This window comes from Vulpes vulpes, chromosome 4 (assembly GCF_048418805.1).
Source record: "Vulpes vulpes isolate BD-2025 chromosome 4, VulVul3, whole genome shotgun sequence".
Taxonomy (NCBI): Eukaryota; Metazoa; Chordata; class Mammalia; order Carnivora; family Canidae; genus Vulpes; species Vulpes vulpes.
Window position 1 is genome coordinate 136,903,053 of NC_132783.1, and position 19,785 is coordinate 136,922,837.

General features: G+C 33.7%; 1 pseudogene; it reads left to right on the forward strand.

The window, feature by feature from the left end:
* Positions 1–13,868: 13,868 nt before the first annotated feature.
* On the forward strand, positions 13,869–14,536 carry LOC112925092 (casein kinase II subunit beta pseudogene; annotated as a pseudogene).
* The last annotated feature ends 5,249 nt before the right edge of the window (positions 14,537–19,785 follow it).

The window sequence follows — 19,785 nt, forward strand, 5'->3', positions numbered from 1 at the left end:
AGTGTCTGTCTTTGGCCCAGGGAATGTTCCTGGAGTCCTGGGATCAAGTCCCACATTGTGCTCCCTGCATGGAGCCTGCTTCTCCCTCTGCCTGTGTCTCTGCTTCTCTCTCTCTCTCCCTCTCTCTCTTTCATGAATAAATAAATAAAATCTTTTTAAAAATAAGCAGAATTGTATGAACAATATATATTTATATTGGGGAGCCGCAAAAAAAGTGATTTCGTTGCCTGCCTTCTAGAAGTAAAATATTGGTGTTTGTCTTTAAAGGAGTCACACACAAAAAAAAAAAAAAAAAAAAAAAGAATAAAAAAATAAATAAATAAAGGAGTCATACTAGAACTAGTTTTTTTTTTTTTTTTCCTAAGAAGCACTTATGGATAAAAGCATAGAATTAATTTAAAAAAAGAATAAGGTTTCAAGGATTGGAAGTTATGTAATAGTGATTAACAGACAAAGAAGTATGACAGCCTGATCCTCAAGGGTAAAATAAGCAGGATCCCATTTACCTGTTGTTATCTCAGGAAAGGCTTTGTGCTCATAATCAAGTGGATTAGGGACAAATGAAGAAGTATGGATAAGACAGATGAACTTATTAAATATATTTTTTAATGTGACAACTAACTGTACTAGTCATCTAATTAGTATACTTCCCACCAACCTACTGATGGAAGCATCAGGCATTTCCCCCAAAGCAAAACATTAAAATGATTATCTATTTTTTTAAAGATTTTATTTATTTATTCATGAGAGACACACAGAGAGAGAGGCTGAGATACAGGCAGAGGGAGAAGCAGGCTCCATGCCAGGAACCCAATGTGGGACTCGAACTCAAGACCACTGGATGACACCCCGAGCCAAAGGCAGACGCTCAGCCACTGAGCCACCCAGGTGCTCCTCAAAATGGAAGTCATAAGAAAAACATTAAGAAATGAATTTAACTGCATAAAAATGAAATACAACATATCAAATCTTGTGGAATACTGTTAGAAGAATGTCAAAAGAAAAATTAATAGCAAAAATGGCATAGTTCAGAAAAGAGGAAATTGAACAGCAAAGTAAATCTGAAGCAAGCAGAAAAAGAAAGAAATCATAAAAGAAATCATAAAAGAAATCATAAGGATAAAAATGGTAACCAATCAAATTAAAAACAGAAAAATGATAGAAAAAATCTGAAACAAAGAACTGATTCTTTGAAAAGATTCATAAAATTGCCAAACCTCTAACAAGACTGACAAAGTAAAAAGACATTATATGAATATCAGAGTTGGAGAAAGGGATCTCACTATGAATTTTGAAGACCTCAAGGTTAATACACGTAAACTATGAACAACTCTACGCACATAAATATGATGTATTAAATTAAATTGTTCAAATCCTTAAAAAAAAGCATGTAATATCCACTATGAAATAGATCACCAATAAAGGAATTGAATTCATAATTAGCAAACTCCTAAAAAGCAAATCTGCAGTTGTATGTGGTTTCATTAGAGACTTCTGCCAAATATTTAAAGACAGACAAATAAATAACAAGCAGCACAATTAGAAATTAAACAAAAGATAATATGAAGAGACTTTCACCAAAATGATTGTACAGGTGGCAAACACATGAAAAGATGTTCAATAATATGAGCCATTAAGGAAATAATAACATTTAAAAATTCTAGATAAGATTAGTAGTCTAAATGTTGATATCATAAAATAAAGGCTTTGTCAGTTTGATGTTTATGTTGTCAAAAGTTAGGCCAACGGCTAAGACCAGTTCAAAAGAAAATTATTCCATGCATCCTCTCATCCAGCAGAATCAACATCTGTAGAGGCCTATGTGCCAATCACTGGGGGAACGCATACTATATAACACGTGTGTGTGTATAAAACTATGCAGGTATTAAATATAGTGTAGGCTGCAGAAATGTTACATGTTAAATTCACAGCTTAGGAAAATCTTTCATTGTGAGTTTAAGGGAAGAAAAAAATATCTAACATATAAATTAAACAAAAGAAACTTACAATAAAAAAGATGAGAAAAAGAGATAGAAAACCCCACAGAGCAGGTAATGCAATTCTAATGCACACCACTACAGGGACTTTTGAGGAGAAAATGGTAGTAGAACACAATGATAACCATAACTGAAACTGAAAAATAATGAGAATAAAACATGCAATTTTTTAAATGGTCAGTAGAAATCCCCCAAATAACAGAAATTGAAGAAGAACATTATTTTCTGAACATTATTTAAACTGACTTTTTACCAATTGAGAAAATCCTTTTAGCTTAACTGTGTCCCTCAAGCAGTATTTGGATTATGACTGAATTCTTACGGAAGGATAGCTAATTGGTACTTCATTACTCAATATGCTTGTAACCATAATAATATAAATATTGTTTATTGACTTTAATTTTTTTTAAGATTTTATTTATTCATGAGAGACAGAGAAAGAGAGGCAGAGTCACAGGCAGAAGAAGAAGCAGGCTCCATACAGGGAGCCCGACAAGGGACTCGATCCCGGGTCTCCAGGATCACGCGCTGGGCTGAAGGTGGCGCTAAACCATTGAGCCACTGAGGCTGCCCTAAAAGTCCATTTTTAGGCCAAGAGAAGATGATAGGTTTAAGGGATAAAATGAAACACCAAGAACTGTGAAAGAAAAAAGTGAAACTAATGCAAAGCAGATTGTGAAGAAAATTGGCAGAAAAGAAAGTTTAAGTATATTATTGATATGAAGAATAATTGTTAGAAAATCTGAAACAATAAAATAGTCATCATAAACAGAGATGAAGGAGATGACCTGAGCAAGTTAAACGTTTATATTTGATATTAAGGGCAATATAAGTTTTATGAAATTAATACATTCAGAAAATAAAATATTATTTTGTAAAGGGAATAACCAAAATATAGACAATTTTAAATAAATAACCTGAAAAGGAGACTTAGAAGTGAAGGGATGGTATGGGACTGTTCATTTTCATTATGGCATCCTTTAATGTGATTTCCTTACTGTGCATATTTCAATTAATAAAAACAAATATTTTAATATTTTAAAAGAATAAGTTTGTTTACTTAAAAATGATAGCTGTCCGTGGCATAAGGATGCTTATTGCTGAATTATTATAAAAAAAAAAAAAGTTTAGAATGCAATTTACAAAACCAGAATCATGCATATAAACATTTTTCCAGCATCTTTTATGTGTAAAAACATGTTATTTTCCTGGGATTTTACTGCTGAATTTGAAATATCATCTACCCAAGGCTCTTTGTTTCTTCCTAGTTACTTGGTTAGCACCTGCTTCTATTCACACACATACATCATGTGTGTTACAAGTAAATAAAATAATTGGCCTCAATTAGACTAAATTCCCACCAAGTGGATTGTTGTGCCCTTATTATAACTTCATAGTCTAAATAGCCACACTCACAACTCAAATGTGCCTTTAATTTAATTAATTATACTTTTCAGGTAGGAAAATTTTGTTCTTCATAAAATATGATTTCATTAAAGTAACTACAATAAAAGAGAATTACCTTCCATTGGGAATATAAAATTAAAAGTAAGATTTAAATGATTTTAGCATGCAAAGTAAAATAATGCTCATTTCTAATATTTAAAGAATCAAAATCTTTCTGGCTTTATTAAAGGCATCATCAATATTTAAAAATGTGGTCTGTGGAATAAATCATCGAGTTACTCTATTTAAATTCCCCCTAGTTCATCTAGCAATAGACTATAAGTCACCCTAAATTTTTTCTCTCCAATGGAGAGTGGCTGGTACTTTCAATCCTATGTCATGAAATCCACAATTATATTGTCTGAAATAATTATCCATGTATTTTTCTTGTTCACTTTGTAAGCTTAAAATTGACCTGTGATGTTTATTTTCACAGCTGGGCAGCATCATACTATACTCCTTTACAAATAAATGTATTACAAATTAAAAGATGTAATTTTTCTTTTCTCTTTTATTAATTTTCTATAATTCTTTTCTCTCAATAATAAGTATAATCAAGAGTAATCACTGATCATTTATTTTAATTTATCAATAACCATTATAATTTCCTAATAAGGATAACTTTGAAAAAATAGATTATTTTTTAAATGGCTAAAATGAACAACATAATAAAGGTCTTGAAATATTTTTCTTTCTAACTGTAATCATTTAAGCTATGACTGAATATGACTTTTTATTTTTTATAAAACATACAGAAAAATAGTAAGCTTATAAATAATTAACTTTTTTTTACCTCACAAGGATCAAGAAAATTAAATAATTGGTGAAACACTATATTCCATTACCTAACAGGTTAATCAGTTCTATCAAAATTCACGAGTCTTGGGCAGCCCAGGTGGCTCCAGCAGTTTAGCACTGCCTTCAGCCCAGGGCATGATCCTGGAGACCCGGGATGGAGTCCCATGTCGGGCTCCCTGCATGCTTCTCCCTCTGCCTGTGTCTGTGCCTCTCTCTCTCTCTCTCTCTGTGTGTGTGTGTGTGTCCCTGATGAATAAATAAATAAAATTAAAAAAATTCACAAGTATTAGCTATAATTTTGTAATGCAAATATATATATATGTATTTTAAAGGTTTTCAAATAAATTAAGAATCAAGAGAATTTAACAATATTAATAAAGCACTTATGTTTCTCTTTAAAGTTATACTTGATTTTATTATAATAGTTATGAATTTAAATTCATATTGTTACAAATATATATGCATAATACACCAATCCTTCTAAATATACAAAGCAAACATTGACCAAACTGATGGAAAAAATAGTAATGCAATAATAGTAGGTGACTTCAATATCCCACTTTTAATAATGGAGAGAATATCCAGACAGATTAAAAAGAAAAAGAGGATTTGAATAAAACTATTGGCCAAATGGACCTAATAGATATACATAAAGCACTCTACCCAACAGATGCAAAATACACATTCTTTTCAACTCTATGTGTTTTTCTTCAAGGATAGATCACATGTTACAATACAAAACAAGTTTTAACAAATTTAAGAAGTTTAAAATTCTACCAAGTATCTTCTTCAACCACATTGGTATAAACCAGAAATAAACAGCCAAAAATAACTGAAAAACTCATAAATATGTGGAAATTAAACAATCTTGAGGAGAACAAAGTTAAAGGTATCATACATCCTGATTTCAAAATATATTACAAATTTATAGTAGCCACAACAGCATGGTACTGGCATAAAGGCAGACATATAGACCAGAATGGAGAACCCAGAAGTGAATTTGGATTCATACAATCAATCGGTCTTTGATAAGTGTGACAATAATATACAATGGAGAAAGGACAGTCTCTTCAACAAATGGTGTTGGGAAAAGTGGATATCCAAATGAAAAAGAATTAAATTAGAACCTTCTATAACACCATACACAAAACCCATTCAAAATGGATTAATGACTTAAATATAAGACCTGAAACTATAAAGCTTCTAGGAGAAAACAATAAAAAAGCTCCATATATGGGTCTTGGAAGTTATTATTTTTTTTTAATATGACACCAAAAGCACAGGCAATGAAAACAAAAATAAACAAGTGGAACTACATCAAACAATAAAGCTTCTGCACGGCCAAGGGAACAGTCAACAAACTAAAAGGCAACCTATGAATTAGAGAAACTAGTTGCAAACCATATATCTGATAAGGGGATAATCTCAAAAAGGTACAAGGAACTCCTATATTTCAATTTTAAAAACCCAAAATACTGACGACCTAATTTTAAAATGGCCTAAGGACTTGAATAGATATTTCTCCATGAAAGACATAGACATGGGCAGCAGGCATATAAAATTTTTTTCAGTATCACTAATCATTAGGGAAATGCAAATCGAAACTATAATGAGGTGTCACCTTACCTATTTGGATGGCAAGTGTAGTAAAAAAAAGAAAAAAAGAAAGAAAGAAAGGACAACAAGTGTTGGTGAAGATTTGGATAAGTTAGAACCCTTATACACTGTTAGGAATTCAAAATGGTATGGCTGGTATGGAAAACAGCATTTAGGCTCCTTAAAAAATTCAAAATAGGACTATCATGTATTCCAGCTTCTCCCACTCTGGGCCTTACTTCAAAATTACTGAAATTAGAAACTTGAAGAGATACCACTTGTCCATGTTTATTGCAGTGCTATTTGCAATAACCAAGAAACAATTTAAATGGCCATCGACAGATAAACTGATAAAAAAAATGTGGTATATACCTAAAATGGATTATTATTTAGCCTGGAAAAAAAAAAAAAGAGCAGAAGCCTGCTACCTTGATAACAGGTGAATCTTGGGAGTATTGTAAATAAAGTAAGCCAGTCACAGATAGACAAGTATTACCTGATTCTGTTTAAAGGAGGTATCTGAAATAGTCAAATTCAAGGATCAGAGAGTAGAATAGTGGTTGTCTGGGAATGGTTGTGGGGTAGGAAATGGAGAGTCACTAGTCAACAGATGTGAACTTTCCCTCAAGCAAGATGAAAAAGTTCTAGAAATCAGTTATACAACATTGTGTCTTCAGTGAACAGTGATGTTTTGTAGAATCAAAATTTATTAACAGGAGAAATCTCATGTTAAATGTCCTTATCACAATACAATAAAACACATTTAAATACTTTTAAAGAATGATATTTAAATATTAATATCTGTTACAAAGAGTACTCCTTGCTTTTGCTTGTTATTACTTCTAGAGTTTTCAGTGAACTAGGAAATATATAATCGAAAATAAGAAAAATAATAATTCCACCTTGATATATTCTACTTTCCTTGGTATATCTACTTTAAATTGACAATCACAGAGTTTTGCTAGTTTTTTTTTTAATTTCGTATTTGTATCTCTTTTAACTATTGTTGAGAAATTTTGAATATTAAGAAGAGTGATACAATGAATTACTTTAATTATCTTACAATATATTTACAATAGCTTCAAATGAATAATAACAATATTAACAAAGTATGGTTTGGTTTAAGATTATTGGCAGTTTTTGTGTTCCTAAGATTATAAACTATTGAGTATTATCAAATTATTCTCTGTTTGGTTAAGTGACCTGTATAAACAGAGATCAGTTTCAGTTACCTATGCTATTTGAAACTTGCTTTTTATTGTCTTTTTAATTATGTAAAGAGTCTATAAGATTCCAGAAGTAAGACTACATAAAAGTTATATTTTGTGAAATGATTTTCAAGTCTGTTTCTCAACCATGCCCTCCCTTATATATAACCATTTAAAGAGTTTTTCTTCTCTCTTTCCATTTTCTTTTTTTTTTTAAGGTTTTATTTATTTATTCATGAGACACAGAGAGAGGCAGAGACATAGGCAGAGGGAGAAGCAGGCTTCCTGTGGGGAGCCTAATTCAGAACTCGATCCCAGGACACTGGGATCACAACCTGCGTGGAAGGCAGATGCTTAACCACTGAGCCACGCAAGCATCCTTCCATTTTTTTCTTTACAGGTAAAAGGAAATGCACACAAACTTAGGGAAGGAGAGAAGGAAGGAAGGAAGAAGGAAGGAAGGAAGGAAGGAAGGAAAGAAGGAAAGAAGTTTCTCTTCTTACTCATACACAAAAAGTAACATACCACGTCCATTTTAATGCAACTTGCTTTTATCACTTAACAAATTGTATTCCAAAATATGCAATATATAATATATTATGTAGAAATTTCCCCAAATGCTTTTCACAGATACATAGTACTCCACTGTGTAGTATATTGTAGTAGATTCAATTGTTGGATTTTTACTTTGAATTTTTGGATGTTGGCGTAGATTCCAATTGTGTACTAGTATCAAAAATGTTACATGGAGGATCACTTGGTACATGTCATTTCAAATTAATGTTAGTGTAATTTGAAGTCTTTGGGATAGATTTTAATCCAAAGAGGGATTGCTAGGATAAAAACTAGATGCATATGTAGTTTTTCTAGAGATTGCCAAAAGGTCCTCCACAGATGTCATCCATTTTGCAAAATCTAAGAGTGCTTCCTTCCTCCTTAGCCCTACCAACAGAGTGTGTTATAAAACCTTTCATAGGGGATCCCTGGGTGGTGCAGCGGTTTGGCTCCTGCCTTTGGCCCAGGGTGCGATCCTGGAGACCCGGGATCGAATCCCACATCGGGCTCCCGGTGCATGGAGCCTGCTTCTCCCTCCGCCTGTGTCTCTGCCTCTCTCTCTCTCTCTCTGACTATCATAAATAAATAAAAATTTTTAAAAAAAATTTAAAACCTTTCATATATTTTTGAATCTTAATTTGCATTTTTCTCATTATGACATTTATAATACAATGGCACATATATTTACAACAAATATTACTTCATCTGAAATATGAAATCTACATTCTTTGGATCTGAGTAACCCAGGGGAATATCTTGTGTTAATAACACAAGTACCTATTTAATTGTAAGTAATTAAAGTAATTTTAAACCATACATTTTACTCACTACTGCAGTTTAAAGAGATATAGCTAGGAGAAAGAAAAAAAGAAGGAAGGAAAGAAGGAAGGAATGAAGGAAAGAAGAAAGAAATAAAGAAAGAAAAAGAAAGAAAGAAAGAAAGAAGAAAGAAAGAAAGAAAAGAAAGAAAGAAAGAGAAAGAAAGAAAGAAAGAAAGAAAGAAAAGAAAGAAAGAAAGAAAGAAAGAAAGAAAGAAAGAAAGAAGAAAGAAAGAAAGAGAAAAGGGGTGGGGAAGGAGACAGGGAAGGAAGATGGAAGGAAGAAAGAAGGAAAAAATGTAAGCTAGCTCTAAATCAAGACAATAAAGAATATGAATAAATTAGAAAGAACTGCTTAAATTAATGTAATTATCTTTGCTTGAAATCTGCTTCAGAGTTTGAAGTCTGTGCCATATCTACTGTAATAAATAAATAAATAAATAAATAAATAAATAAATAAATACCAGTAAGTTTATGTATTTTGCTATATTCAAATTTCTCATAGATTTTGTCTGGAAATAACACATTTTAAAGTTTTACTAGATTCCAACAGTAAGCTGTACATGCAGAGCCTCAGAAATAGATCAATGTCTCTGGTTAATATGTTTCTTGACCATCTTATTCTGGGTAGGAACTACAGATTAATATTTTAATCCTCTAATTTTTTATTGCATATTACACAGCACCAAAAGGGATATTACATAGCAAACTAATAAGAAGTGAAGCCTGTGTTAGCTGTTTGATCAAATATGTTTCATGCAAACTGCCTAGCAACATCAAAAACAATTAGTCAGACTCAAAATTCAATCTGAGTTAGCATTCATATTCAAAGATTTGATTGCAGGTAAGTTCAGAGACCAAATATTGTATTTTGATTTGTTTTGAAGTGGCCATCTGCCCAAATCAAAGAGCTACCACAACAGTTTGGCAGGCAGCTTAAAGAATCAAAATAACTGCTTTGTGTAGGTCAGGTTCACAGGCATCCCCCTGTTGCTTGGAAAGCACAAAAAAGTAGTGTTCACAGCGTGTGGTATTTTACTAAGTTGCCATCCAAGTGTGTCTATAGCTTCTAAATTGTCAAATATTGCAACTCTCATAAGAATCCTTTAGGAAACTATAAAACAAATTTTAAAAATCAGGGGCTGACATATTTAAAAATAGCATAAAAATCCAATTAAATATTGTAGAAAATTGCATGATATAATAATCCTGATGCATACGAAATTTATATCTTGACCCATTAAAAATGTTCCTTTTGATTTAAAAAAGAGCTTCAAAAATATTGATAGTCTTATTAGTACACTTCATGAATATGCTGGTCAATAGTCAAATTTTTAATTGTTTAAAGCAAATCCAACACCACAAAGACCAGACTTCAAGTGGAATAATTCTTGCTTTTCCCTCTCTGTCCCTCCACCTCCTTTCTAAAAACCAGTCTTTCCCCTAGTCCTAGGTCCACGCCTGGGAACTGTAGGCCATTGCAGTTTCTCTCTTGGAAGGATGGCCCTTGAAAGGTGTTAAAACATGCTCTTGGGTAGTGAGCTTGAGTTGGAGGACTGTAAGAGGTTACTAGGAGGACAAGCTCCCTTGGTATCTGGCACTTGTTTGAATGCTTGCAGTAACTAGTGGATGCCAGCTGAATTCTTTAGAGGGTTTTAGGCTGGCAGGAAGAAAGGTGATTGAAGTATCAGCCTAAAAATACTAGATGCAGCCTCACTTTAAAGAGCTCACCAACCAGATGATGATCACCAGGAGTGGCAGGGGGATGTTACCATTGCTGATGGTGAGCATATCTGATGTGGACACCAACGTTGTGTATTCTTTCCTCCTCAGCTTTGTAGTGGAGAAAGGATGTGAACAGAGAGTGGGTGCCTGGGGTTCAGACCAAGTTACAGGCACCCAGTGATGTCTGCATCCACAGGAACTCCCTGAACTTGAGCGTTCACTGGGTGAGTGAGCCTGTGTCCTTCAGGAAAGTAAAACTCATCCATGACAGTGTCAGATCGTATGGAACTCCTTACCTACGTATAAACTTCAAATTCACCCAGTAATAGTTGAGAGTCTACAGGGGATGATTATGAGCCATTTCATTCCCAAGACTCAGTGCATAGCTGTGAAGGCTTATCAGAAGGAGGAGATCACAGCTCTTAAAACCAATTAAGATCTATTGGCAAAGGCTTGCAAAGAGAAGCAGGGATCACAAAGATAAGATGGAAGAACCTGGCGACAAACAGCAACCTGGGTATTCATAAAGGAAGTGGCTGATCCCTGGAATAAGTACCCTCTGTCTTCTGCCCACCCCCATCCTTAGTTTGGAGATTCCCTCTCACTTCCTCCACCCCTAGTTGTTGAAAGATGCTCTGTCCTGAGGAACCTGTTCACTCCCCATTCCTCAGCCCATACACTCATTGGAACAATTCTCCAACCTATTCTGACGATTCATTTCTAGGTTATCTGTGACCAGATCTTATGAAAATTGGCCCAGCCTCAGGATGTCTGTGTATACCGTCGTGTTACTCCTGAGTCACAACAGGACTCAGGACCCCAACTTGTGGTCGTTTAGTAGGGTGCCATCACACCGGGGTCTCAGGCAGCAGAGCTGCCTAGTGGGAAGGAAGCCCATTCTTCCCACTGAGCATTATTGTGTCCAGATAATCTCCGATCTCTTCTCAGAATCCTCACTGTATAAAACCCTGTCACATCTGCTAACATTTGTGACAGTCACTATCACTTCTTGGTCTCAGAGCCTCATAGACCCTCCTGTCATCACCCTCCATGTAAATAAAAAACTATCCTTTTTTAAAATTTTATTTATTCATGAGAGACACAGAGAGAGGCAGAGACATAGGCAGAGGGAGAAGCAGGCTTCCTACGGGGAGCCCCATGTGGGACTCGATCCCAGGACCCCAAGATCATGCCCTGAGCTCGAAGGCAGATGCTCAACCACTGAGCCACAAGGTGTCCCAAAACCTTTTTTTCTTAAAGTATACACTGACTTGTTTTGTCACGTAACCAGTGTTGGTTTGATGTACTGGGTATGAAATGACAGCATCCTCAGTTGAGAAAACAAAACAAAACAAAACAAAACACCCGTCATCTGCAATACCAGTGTGGTCATGAGTTGTGTTCATATGCTACAGATGAATTAAAGTATGGAAACAAAATTCTGTTGGCCTAGGTCGCCTTTATTTGATCACAATAAAAATTTACTTGCTAAGGTCTACAAACTTATTTTTTGTGTCTCCTACAGCATATCAATGACTTTGACAGACTAGAATTGATAAACTAGCCTTTCTTTCTTTCTTTCTTTCTTTCTTTCTCTCTTTCTTTCTTTTCTTTCTTTCTTTCTTTCTTTCTTTCTTTCTTTCTTTCTTTCTTTCTTTTTTGTGAAATAAAAATAACACTTGTTTCTGTTCCTTGTTGCTTTGGCGTAGTTCTCATGTCCCTTTTGTGACAATTATCATACTTATAGTTGAGCTGTTAAAGATAGATTAAATTTATAGCTGAGGATGAATATTTTAATTAATATGAAAGTTTCACTTCTACCCACCAGACTGTGTTTACTTTGAGTATATATAATTGTCTCTTGTATTGTTAAACTTCTATTATATTTTTCTTCTGAAAAAAATAGCCAGATAATCACCAGAACATATTCTGCAAATAAAAGCACATGCAAAACATAAAATGTAACAAAAGAAAAGCAAATATGATACTTAAAGTTCCTTGAGAATTCAGGATTAGAATTAGCAACTCAAACATAATCCACTAAAATTTGCGAAATTTAATGTATTTAATATAACTTGGCTCTTGCTCTAGAACAAAAAGATATATTTTAGGATATAAAACTCTTACATACATATATATTTTTAAAACTAATAAATGATTAAAATGACTTTTTCTTATTAAGTATCTGTCCACGTTGCCAAAGGCATTGCACAGGCAGCTTAAAATGCAGTACATTTTTTAAATTAATAGACCATTTTTTTAGAGCAGTTAAGATTATCAAAAGAATTAAGTGGAAAGTACTGACTTCCCAATTACCCCTTTTTTTTGGTCTTTAGGTCTTTAGCATTTTTTTTTTTAATCTGGTCTATAAAAGTCCCTGACTCACTAAACTTTCCATCTTATTTTATTTTACTTTAAATATTTTATTTTTAAGTAATCTCTACACCCAACATGGGGCTCAAAGTCATGACCCTGAGATCAAGTCGTATACTCTACTGACTGAGTCAGCCAGATTCCCTTAAACTTTCCATTTTAATTCATCCACAGTTAACGCTGTAAAAGCAATCATTTTTAGATGAAAGTCTTAGCATCTGTCATATCTCTGTTGTAAACTAAAGTTGGAATATTGAAGAATATGTCAATTCTTTAGTAAACATCCCTGACTCTATCACATAGATAAAGATGACATTGTGGCCATAATTCTCAAATTTTAGCAGGCAATGGGAATCACTAGAAAAGCCTGTTCAACCCTGGATTGCTGATTCAAGTTCTGAAGAAATAACAAACTTAGTAAAGTAAATGTTATAAAGTTAAACACACACATTTGAATATTTGTGTAAATAAGAAAAGCTGAGGTTTTAGATTCCTTATAAATATCAAAGTCCATTGTGTCCTCAAAACATAAATATGAGGCCAGTTCTGAAAACTATTTGTAGTATCTACAAAAGCTAAACACACACATTTTCAAAGATCATCAATCCCATCCTAGTATATACCTGAGCCCAACATCAGTGCACCCATAAGCTCACAAAAAAGCATGTACTAGAATATTCATGATAGCATTATTTGTAAGCCCAAACTGAAAACTACCACATAAATGTCCAGTCACATAAGAAGCCATAAAAAATTAAGGAATATTCACAAAATGAGAATCAATTATTTATAATGTGCACAATGCATAATTTATTAATATTAGTATAAAAGGGGCAACACTAATCTTTGGTTTTAGAAGTCAGGAGAATAGTTAACTGGAGCAGTGACTGGGATGAGAATGTTCTTTTTTTTTTTACTTTTTTTTTTTACTTTCTTTTTTTAATTTATTTTATTTTTTGGGGGGAGATGAGAATGTTCTAAGGCTGACAGAGTTTTTGATCTGACTCCAACTAAACTGCGGTCTTCTGATCGTGAAATCAATTCACTGAGCTGAACCCTTCTGATATGGGCGCTATTCTCTGTAAATACTATACGCAATAAAAACTTTAAAGTACATAGAAATTAAAAATTTCATTCCCATGTATTGCATTTTACAAATAGTTTATTAAAAATAAGTAGAAAAGCTTTCATTGCTACATGCTTTGTAAATCGAAAGAAAAAAGTAATCTAACTTTCAAAGGCTTTTCAGATCACTCAAGAAAAAAAAATTAAGAGCCCAAGCAGCATCAGGAATAGGTACCAAAAATAAATAAAGATAAATGATGTAAATATCTGGAAAATAGTGCTATTGATACTGGTCCTATGGGCTCTATGGCAATGGGTTCTTCTATGAATTTCATGACGACTACATCCAGCATAAATTCAATCTCACTGGAGTCAATGAACAGGTGCCTCACTATCCACAAAGCTAGACATGACCTTGGACCTGGAGTCTGATGAAGAGTTAGAAGACAACCCCAATCAGAGTGACCTGATTGAATTGGCAGCCCAGATGCTTTATGGATTGACCTACTATTCCTGCTATGTCTTTGCCAACCTTAGCATCATCCAGATGTTAGAAAATACCCACAGGGAGATTTGGGCTACTGTCATCCCATGGGTACTAAGAGAACCAGCCAGTGCTTCCATCAGCTTTCCAGACATCCCAGGGGAAGCCATGATGAACCTATTCCAAGTGCATAGACATACACACATCCAAGACAACCTGAAACACCACCACACAGACTGCGCCTACGTCGGCATCTGCTTTTCTGACACACTTTTCATAGAGCATCCCAAATGGCAGCTCAAGCAGCTCACCTGCTGTTTTGTGCCCAGGCTCTACAGTTTCAAGATCCATCCAATGGCCTACAATTCCAAATCATCAGTGACTCCAGGAGCCCAGTCGAGACAATTCACTGATTCTTCACTTAACCTGTCAGTCATTGATATATCCATTCCTTTGTTGCCACCCTTTTAGGAACCTCTCTAGTTTCTTTGTTTAGTTAAAGGGATCATTATTTTGGTGGGACTATAAAATAAAGTGGAAGAAAAAGGAAAAAGCATTTATTCAAAATTTATATAAAATCTTAGATCTCTTCAGGAAAAAATAAGATTTCACGTCTTCTGACACTGAAATTGCAAAATGATATGTCATTGTTGTGGATAACTCCATGCTAATATATTTAATTACTAAATAAAATTGACTATTCTTACTAAAACATATTAGCAAAATTAATTAATGAGCAAGGAGAATATGGTACAGTACAAAAATAATGAAGAATTGTTTTTTAACCTGCAAAAACTACCATTTTGAAAAGATAGAGTGTATGGCTTTACAGAGAAATTTTCCATACATCTAAAAGCAGCTAAATCTCAGAGTATGTAAATAGCTCTAGGATACAGGTTGAAATGAACATTGCATGTGTTGAAACACGATAAAATGGCATTTTTTTTAGGAAGGCAAATCTCAAATCTCACTAGTAAATGGCAATTAGATCTTAGGAAGAATATTTTTTAAGTCTTTATTTTTAATTTATTTATCTTTCAGTTTCCAGTTTTAATTTTAATTCCAGTTGGTTAAAATAGAGTGTAATATAGCTTTCAGGTGTACAATTTAGCAATTCAGCACTTCCATATAGCACCCCATGCTTATCACAACAAGGACCCTTCATAATTCCTACCACCTATTTAACCCATCCCTCCCACCCACATCCCCTCTGGTAACCATCAGTTTGTTCTCTATAATTAAGAATCTGTTTCTTGGTTTGTCTCTCTTTTTATGGAAGAAATAATGTTATACTAGATAAAATGTAATGCAATGTTTAATAAAATTCAAAGAAAAGTATAAATAGCATAGACATACTTAAACATGGCTAAGAATATTGTAAAGGTGAAAGGAAGCTAAAATTGGGGTATTTGATCTAACAGTTACTATAATGTACCATAAAGCAATCCATTTTTGCCTTGGAATAGTGATCTAAGTTGAAAATAATGAATAATCAAATCTGAGTGTATATAAAATTTTTGAATATTAGTATGGGAAGAACAGATAATACAATGTATTGAAAATTGCCTTAATTATGTCAAATTGAATTGATAAGATAGGACATCACAGTTGGAAAACTAAAAACCCAGTCCCATCTCAGTGGAAATAACCAAAATGCCTATTTGGAGAGTATCCTTAGCCATCAAAATCCTGCTAGGCCAAAAAAAAAAAAAAAAAAAAAAAAGTCCTGCCAGGCCAAATTGATGACCAAAAATTCACCACCTCTATGTGAGTGACCACAAATACTCTGTAATTTTAATACTTTTTATAGTATGTCAAGTGATATTATTTGCTAAGCACTGCGTTTTCCTTTAACTTTTCTCATATCACAAGGTTTGGTCTTGTTATCTAGGTACTTCTACACCTATCTATACTTGAGGTGTTTGGATTTATCTGTAAACACTATGTTAGGAGCCACAGCTACAACAGGGTCAGACCCATGGTTCACTATGGAGTCTTTGTAGCAAGGTACAGGTGTGGGGAGCGGAGTTTATTAGGGTATTAAGAGTAAATGGGACAAAAAATAACACAAAAACTCAAGGCCCTTTGAAAATAAGCATATTTGGTGAAAATTGCAATCAAGGAAGCAAGGGGACAATGAGTATGAATAAGGAGCAGACAGCAGGGGTGCTTGGGGAAGCCACATACATGCACAAATTGAATATTGTCAGCCCCAAGTTCTTTCATGTCCTCTTGATTTTGACTGTAATTGAAGCACAGATCATAAGTCATAATGGTTTTTTAATCTGACATCCTTAGAGGGAAAAAAGTGACAAATATGATTTTCAGTTTTCAAAGCATTCATTTAATCATTACATTTTGTTGTAAATACATAGAACGAACTTGGAGATATTTATATAGCACTTATCCTAATGACACATGGAATAAAAAGCTTTAGCCATATCTCATCATCCTGAAATTTAATATGTCTTTTGTTTACCAAAAAAAAAGGCAAAATGTAAAGCAAAATGTAAATGTTTTACAGCTATGTCTATGGATTGTTATATTAAATATGGTGTTTATCATAGGAAGCTTCTGTTGTTCAAATGGGCCTTGCAACATATTTTTCTTGTTCACTGAAATGTACACTTTATGTTAGATACAGGAAATTTAGCTGACAAACTTACTCTAATTACCCATACATATATCCCAGTTATGTTTAATTAACATAAACATTATACATATTTAAATCCTCTTGAATTATGAAAAACATTTCAAAGTATCTTTCTAGTACATACAGAAGGTAAAATTAAAATTGTATCTAGACTAGCTTTATTTAAAAACATTTTTTCTTGGGGCACGTAGGTGACTCGGTTAAGTGCCAACCCTTCATTTTGGCTCAGGGCATGGTCTCAGGGTCATGGGGTTGAGCCTGTGTTGGGCTCTGCACTGGGCATAGAACCTGCTTAAGAGTCTATGTCTTCTTCTCCCTCTGTCCCTCTCCTCTATCCCCTTTCTTGCAAACACTCTCTCCTAAAAAAAAAAAGAAAAGAAAAAAAAATGTGTCTTAAAAGTTTGATTGAAAAAAACTGTTTTTCTATTACTTCCACCTCTAGAGGGATTGATTGAGTCTCTTAGCATCAAATAATATGTATCTAAAAACAAGAATAATTTATTTCTTAACCACATGGGTTATGGAATATACTGTCTTGTCTTCAAACGCTCATTCTGATGCTTTCTGGTTTCATAATCTTGAGAAAAGATAAGTCATGTGTTAAACTCAATGTATTCACAGGTGAGGTTGACATACATAGTGTCCCCTTATAGATTAATTGCAGAGGTTAAATAAAATATGCCACATAAAGCATACTATTGCACATAGAATAAGTGATCAATACATGTTGGCTACTATGGATATTAATTTTAGTGGAAGTATATATATATTTGATAATTTCACCCCGAAAATCTCTACAATCTTTCTACAGTGCTCCTGGCTTCTGATGTCTTAGGAGAGCCTTTCTCCCTAAAAGTAGATTATTCCACTTCAAATATGGCATATCTCATTCAAATATTCTGTACCTTTTATATTGATTAATAATCCTAAGTATAGATTGATTAGTTCCTTGGTTATTTTATATCCCAAAGCCACTAGTTTTCCATTGAACAGCTCTAGAAACATAGGTTTGTGTCCTTATTACCCATCGCCATTGAGAAACAGGAAGAGCCATGACCTGTATGCCAGTCTTCTCAAAACCCTAATTGCTTCAGATAATTTTCCCTATTTTTTGAAACTTCTGGAACTGAATCTTGGACATGAATTCAGTTCTTCATTTGACTTATTCTGACTACATCCATAGAAAGGAACTCATAAACATTCAGATTTATAAAACTACTTAAAATAGTAAGGCTTTAACTCCCCCTGTATGCCAAGCCCTACAGTCATGGTTATTTCCCAGGACCTTTAGCATAAGTGGGAATCTCCTCCTCCTTCCTTGTCTGGAGGTGAAATCATATCTTTCTGCCTGAGTTCATTAAGTTTCCTCTTCTCTAATTGACCCACACAAAGTTTGGAAACACCGGGTAGATTATTCTATAATTCTGACTTTCAATTGTGAGCATGCCTAGCTTACTGCAACCGAAACTATTAAGGATCCAGGAATAAATCATCACCTTTCTGTTCTCAGAAGGACAAATAGTGCCACTACTCAAAGAAGATTGTTTTTAGTAGGTCAATTCAATTTTCTTGAAAAGATGCAATTAAAATGTAGATCACACACACACACACATTGTAACGCATGATACTGCATTGTGAGAGGAAACAAAAACACAGGTAAATAAAAGTGAAACTTCCTCCACATTTTCACAATTCACTAGATAGCACTATAAAATGTCTTTGTAAAAGAAGATAATAGGCCTGTTGTTGGTTTCAAAACCGTTCTAGGAGGGTAAGTGTCTTGAACTATTGCCAAATGTGGCATCCATCTTATCTATTAACAGTCTTGGGAAGAGTGTCTTCAGAATGCAAAAGTTTAAAACTGAAATTCACTTCTTGGGGTTAGAGCTTTTAATGGACTGACTGTCACTGATAAGGAAATGATGGAGAGCACAATGTTTCTGCAATCTCATTAGTTGGATGTATTGTGTGAAGTTGAATTTCCCAATCTCCAGAATACTAACATATTCTACTAGGCAAGGAGAAAAGAGGAAAGCAATTCAAAGTTCTGTATGCGACTTTTATTCTTTTGAACACCGCATTAAAATAACAATTCCCATGGCAGTATATTTCCCTTACTTCTTTAGTGGGCAATAAAGATAAATCTCATATTATTTTAGCATAATATCATCCTTCAAAATAAAATCTATTTTGGACATCTGAAGTGGTCAGAGAGCTTCTCTTAGTTCAAATTGAGTTGGCAATGCGCTGCCTACTTCATTACAAAAAGACAAGATAATATATTCAATCATCAGTGTCACAGGGACGTTCCTCACAAGCATTTGCTAGAAACTTTTAATGCTATGCAAATGTGACATTTAAGAAATATTTATTTAGAGGAAACCGAAATAAATTTGTTAACCTTATTCATAATGACCATGAAATATGATTTTCTATTGATCATTTATATTAACTGTCAATGTGTGAAACTAGGTCTCAAAATGCAGAAACATCTGGATGTGAATGCTAACCATGTCAATCATGTTAAATTGGTTGACAGGTACCCAGATGTTTGGCACATGGTAGCTAAACTGAAAATGTGTTTTTCTCTAAAAATAAGGGTCTTCTCTTGTTAATGTGTGCTTCCTTTCCAATTTAGTGGATAAAGTCTATGAATTAAGACTTTGGAAGTTTTTTTTTTAAATCTGTATTTTTTTAAAATCTGTATTTTCAACTGAAATATATTCAGATGTATAGAAATGTATAATAAAAACAAAACAAACAAGGGAACAAAAATTTTAGCCCCAGCTCTGCCAATTTTTTTTTTTTTTTTTTTTTTTTTTTTTGGTCTCAGGCAAATCACTTAATTTCTCTGAGTTCCAATGTATCCATTTGTATCTAATAACTAGATAATTAATTGTTAAAGCCACTTATAATTTTATGGTAATTTTAAAAAGATCAGAAAGGGGGTAATCTGAAACATGCATTTGATATGAGTGGCAGTGAATAAAAATATGATTTTTCCCCAAAAAGATGATTACTAGAAATATGTGAAGTTTCAATTGGGAGAAAAATGTGTTTTCTGACA